General features: G+C 33.8%; 1 long non-coding RNA gene across 1 annotated transcript; it reads left to right on the forward strand.

Moving 5' to 3' along the window:
* The first annotated feature begins 341 nt into the window (after positions 1 to 341).
* LOC145220572 (uncharacterized) lies at positions 342 to 1488 on the forward strand. Its single transcript, XR_013858219.1, has 4 exons — positions 342 to 378; positions 1036 to 1097; positions 1181 to 1226; positions 1295 to 1488. It is a non-coding gene; the product is annotated as an uncharacterized LOC145220572 (long non-coding RNA).
* Positions 1489 to 6127: the final 4639 nt, after the last annotated feature.

The following is a 6127-nucleotide window of genomic DNA, read 5'->3' on the forward strand; positions in this document are numbered from 1 at the left end:
ACTCCACCTACTCTGTGTAATTCACTTGTCCAGCGCTTACTAGAGTTTGTCACAAGTGCTTTGGGTAGGCCTATTGATTTTAATTATGTGTCTGATCAGTTCTTCTGGCATTAACCTAACGAGTTATTTGATTTACATTGACAACAAATTGTTTAGAAAATAATCAACTATAAAGTCTTATAGTTAAGTTTTGTGCGTGTGTATATTTGAATCAAATTTGAAATAAACAGTAATTTTTCAATGACAAATATTTGCTATGACATGTTTTTACCACGTTTTGCTTCAGAGTTTCGTTTAACTGGTTTATCTCTGACAGTTGAAATAGATATAGTCTTCGTCAGGATATAAATCTACACAAAAGTATTATGGATAATGCAGGTATAGATTATGCAGGTCCACTACTTGCGGCCACGCAGACGTTTTTTATGTAGTCGTGAAGTACAAAGCAAAATAACTATTGATGTGATCGTAAAAGCATTTGTGTAACTGGCAAAATGAGAAATTTGCTTTATGTGCTACTCTGCTGTGTCCGTGCAACAATTTTAAAGAATAAAAGAACTTGGTCAGCTAAAATTCTGCATGCAATCTTATTTGATAGATGTTTTAAAGATTGTGTGATGATTATGACAAACAACTGATAAAACCAACTCAAAGTGTAACGTTTTTGCTTATTAAACAAAAGGGGACAACAAAACTTTTGCAGATGTGAGATGTTAACTGGTACAGTCACTTCTATTTGACGTTTTCTCTGTCGCCGTACTACCAATTTGGTATCTTGAAACTATTTCGTAACCATTTTTACGATTTATTTTCCGACCAACATAGGCAAACTGACACATAGGGGTATTATTTAACGACATAAAGGTTTCGGCACGACTTTATAGTGATTAAAATAACTTTAATGACATAGTGGTTTTTGGTACGACTTTATAGTGATCAAAACAACTTTAATCACATGATGGTTTTCAGGACGACTTCATGGTGATTAAAACAATTATAGCAACTGTGTTTCATTAACACTGGTCTTCTTTTCAGATAAGTCAAACTTTCCAGAGCGACCAATGCACAACCAACCAAGACAACCACCATCAAACCTGGTAAAAACTATGCAGATCTAAAGCCAGTTAGCGTTTTTAGGCTTTGTACTTTTTCCAATCAATACCTTTTCTTTTATGTTTAGCCTAAACCTACTGTCACCAACCAACCACGACCTCCATCAAATCCAGGTGAAATGTTTCGTTTTAGTATTAAGTGTTCATTAGTTTACGTGGTTTACATAAAATTGTTTTTATAGGCTCGTATGCGTTTAACACATTTAACCCTGCTGCATCGAATTACCAACAGTCTGGTCAACAAAGAAGGAGTTGAAGACTTCCCTAATTGCTGAATTTTTTCTAGATCTGTTCAAACTTAATGTTTAATCCAAAATATCAAACAATTCAAAATCAATGAAAGATGTGTTTACTTCGCAAAAAAATGAAATTATGAAAACAATCTTCTTTTCTGTTTGATGTAATAAACGCATATGTGGCACGATAATGCCATTGAAAATCCAATTCTAGCAAGTAAGATTTGGTCGAACCCACATGTTACACCAAAGTTGAGGTGCAGGAGAATAAGTTGAACAATAGCGAGTTCATCAATAAATCGGAACCTTCAAGTTTCATTGGTTTATAATTCTGAGAATCTTTGGTTGTTGTTCTTTTGCTGACACCAACGTTTTTCTTCCAAAAACAACCATAACTGACAAGCCCACTTGGCTCAGTAACCTTGTATTGCGTTTAAAATTGTGCACACCCTTTCCTTTGTAATTTTGTTTTCTGCAGTTAAACTAAGTAGGAAACAACTGATCCACACCGACTTGGTATTTACGTTATTTTAGATTCCTCGCATTAACAGTTTCGGAACCGATCAAAGTTTGTTACAAACACACTGGTTGTTTTACGCAACAGTAGCAATCTCATAATCCACGACGAGAAATGACATAAAATGAATTAGCAAACAGGAAAGAACGAGTTGATAACTGGTCTTAAAATTGCCTTCGCGCTGCTAAATGAAATTATATATTTGCACTAAAGTTTTTACCAAAGAGTCAAAGGTGCACAGTGACATGAATGGCATGTAGAGCCTCAGATAACATTTCTTTCCTATGGCTATCGCGCTATGGAAGATGTTGCCAGCTGCTTCATTTACTTCACCTCTGTCTCCTGGAATGTCTGCGACAAAAAGCATATTTAACTTAGATAAACATATATGCGTGCCAAAGCATTCGATACTGGAACTAGAGATTAAACAAAAACCTATGGAAATGCTTTGTCTCGCTAAATGGTAAAAAGGTGCGACAAAGTAGATAAACAATGTGACAGTAGAACATGAACTAAGCTTCTGTTTACTTAGTTGATTGAACAACTCATGCTCATTAAACATAGAAAGAGTTGTCGACTCTTCGTTAGATGTGCCTTTTTAAAACATATTGTTAAGTAATACATTCGACGACAAAAGCATGTATCAATGATTCGAACTGATGAGGTTTTCAATGTCAGGAAAAGTCAACTGAAAATATCACTGCCTTTCTTGTTGCTTCAAAACCAGCTTTTTAAAACCTGCGGGCGTTTCATGAAACTGACAACACCTATTATGTGTGTCAGGAGGGACAAATAGAGACACGTGCAAAACGCCTTATAAACAGATTGTCAGACGTGTTAGTAATAGTTGAGAATAATTTAAACCTATTAATTAGTTTAAACACAAGAAATGGTATTGGCATGTGACTGCGACTAATTGTGTTGAAAATTTAATATAATTGGCAAAAAATGGAAGCACGTAATAATATTAAACAGCACTTTTATTTTAAACGGTCATAGCAAATGCAAAAACAATGTCTGAAACGTTGGATGAAAAGGATGAAACACCATTGTCAGGAAGTCCGAGTACCGTAAGTAAATACGATGAAACGTTATGTAAGATTTTGTTATAAATACAAAACATATGTGTGGGTACATGTGTATTCAAGCAACGTCATAAAACTAGGTCGACATCGAATTACGTTTGTGTGGAAAAACGTTTTTTTTTCATGACAAATATTTTGAAATTCTATCACTAAGGTGTTTGTCTATTTTGTTTCACTTTTCTTCTAATCCAAACTAATGCATACTTTCCCAGCTAACACACAACGTGGTTTCGACTCTAGAAACCAATTTTGTTGACAAAGTAAATGCTATAGGAATGTTTGCCAACGAACGTCTACAAATCACGGCTTGCTACTGTTTGTTACGTAATACTTGATATTAAAATTTGGTAAAACCTAACGTCAGACAAAAACATTAATACAACCTGCAACTTTCTGCTATGAAAAATTTCTTGGCAAATTAGTGTCACACTAAAAGTCAGCTGCAATCGTATTGCCGCAGTAAACATATAAAAATATGTTGTAGGCTCCGTTTGATACTTCTAATAAAATACGTGCTAGATATCCATTGTATGGAAACAAAAAACAAAATTTTATGCCATTTCTTCTAATAACTAAACGAAATCCAAGCCTAAAATGTTTTGTGTTTCGGTTTCAAACCCAAATAACAACGAAGATCAACTCAACTTAAACCCGAAATGTCATAAAAAAAGTAAGAACATATACGTTTCAGATAGCAATTGACCGCAGAATGTCAACCTCCCCCAAAACGTTCCCTACATACACCAGTCTAGCACAGTGGTTCAAAAACAATTGTACGCAGAAAATGATTATAATAATTGTGTAATTGTGGAAAAATAACAACACCTTTGAACGGCATTGCATAGTTGTAAACATGTATTCAAGAAATATCGTCGGCCATTGAAAACTGAACGTTTGGAATAAATAACAACCTTTGTTTAAAACATAACCTTGTACCCATCTACGATGGCACTTTCTCCCACTGGGAGTACACGCGATAAAATATAAAATACCACCATATGTACTAGACACCTACTAATTTTGGTTCAAAGATTGTGGTTGTTAACTTTTGTTTTTACGATTGTGGCAGTTCTCAGACAATAGATTGATTTAAAAAAAATTTTGGTTGTTGCAAACACGTGGTGCTTAGTACATAATATACACGTTTTGGCACAGTTGTGATAATAGCATCATTTTTTTCATTTGTACAGTTTGGGTGGTGGAGAAAATAAAATTAAAGAAAAACAAACTAGAAGCAACTTATTGTGAGTTTATGGTAAGTGAATAGAATGTGATACACAAAGACATAAAAAATAATAAAAAAAAAGAATTATTACTCGTAGACTTACAAATTTTAAATTATTCAAATCGTTTAAACAAGCGACAAACGAAGCAGTATATCACTTGGATTTTTTTGTAATTTTGTGCAAAACTAATTTACTACATGTTTAAAAGAAATTCGATCATACTCAATGCGTTTGTGAGCTGTTGTAGCATTTATTATGAGAATTACTTTAAATCTTTAGTAGATACTCATACACTTTGACAAGCAAAAACTTATGTTTGTTTTCGATTCTTAGAGTGCAACACCAATAGGCTATCATCCGAAAAGGTAAGACAGTCATTTCTGAGTTAACAACAAAACATTTGGTTATAGAATAATAATGAGTAAAATAATAAATGGAAAAAAATAGCCTAAATGTTCTTTATCTATGTATTATCGATAAACTTACAACTATATTATTTGAGCGTTTTTATTGAAAAACTCAGCTGAGATTGGTCTTACTTAGGTTCGTAAAAAGTGCAAATACGAAGACCGACAAAACAACTTTAACCCACAACGTCGAAACCGAGGTTGAAAAAATTGCTGTGCCGACGTTATTTTTTAATGTTCTCTCATGTGCATCAAAGTGTGTTATTTAAAATTCGTGAAAAAATCGCATTACCGCTTTAAAAGCTATTTTCCATCTATACGCTTTATACCAAACTTTTTCAGGCATTTTTGCATTTGCCAACTTTGACCCTGGTGCACCCCCAGCAGAAGAAGCAGCACAAATAGATGGCGATGTCGATCGAAACCCGGAAAACCAGATGCAACCAGAACGAAACCAACCCCCTAACAAATAATACTTGTTATAAGATAATTAAAAAAATTAATAATTAATTCATGAAAATAGTCTACAAATTTGGTGTTTATGTCAATGAAAAATAAATTAAATTCCAGTTTTAGGTTTAACAAATTAAAGAATTCCAATGAAATTAGGATACACGAGATTTTATATCACAAATATCACAAAAAGCTTTTATGACTGAATTATGAGTAGCTTTTACTCTATGATTGCAAAACATCCAGTTTCAACATGAGTTATATGTTTGAACACCTGTTAAACATAGTGGAAAATTTTGTGGTTTCACAAACACGTAGAATTCGATTTGCGTTAATACAAACTTGTGTTAAATTTCCTTTCGCTGCAAAGCACGGTTCAAACCGATCTTCGCCAAAATGGGATGTGTTTGTCGGTCCAAACGAGTTGTAGTGAACTGAAGATGTGAGTTCCGTTGCCTTAATATACGCTCTTTTGTCAGGCTTTTTACATTGTTATTTGTTGTGACAGATCTAGCAGACAAACAGCGCATATATCCCACTGCAAATAGCAAAGCAAAAGTCCCCACACACGAAGTGAAAAATACTTTGGAAAACTCATGTAGGAAAAGTTATTACAGAGAAACACGCAACGATGTTTTTCTCGGTCTGTTTTTTGTCATCGTGATAATACGACAGGCCAAAAATTTAAGCCAAATTAGAAAAAAAGTATGTAAGTAAAGCATCAATATTGCCTTTACTGGCAATCACTCGTAAATATGCCGTAGACGTGGATATAGGTAAACAGTGGTTGTTTGTACATGTCGTAATATCGCCACTCAAACTCGATCAATAAATATTATGTTTACCAAAGCCATCTGTTGTATAGCATCGGGTATCTTTTTCAATTAAGCGTTTAGCAGCATACGCTGGTTTGTCACCTAATGTGTTGTATGATTTATACAGGGATGTAATTATGTTTTGTATAAAACTTAAATTTGTTTCGAAAATATTTGTTCAACACTTTGCAGTAATAAATATTACTTTATAACATGCCCTTAATTTTCTAGATTTACACAGGAATTACGTTCATTCCTTTATATCGTTGAAATACT

Source organism: Phallusia mammillata, chromosome 3 (assembly GCF_965637545.1).
Source record: "Phallusia mammillata chromosome 3, kaPhaMamm4.hap1.1, whole genome shotgun sequence".
Classification (NCBI taxonomy): Eukaryota; Metazoa; Chordata; class Ascidiacea; order Phlebobranchia; family Ascidiidae; genus Phallusia; species Phallusia mammillata.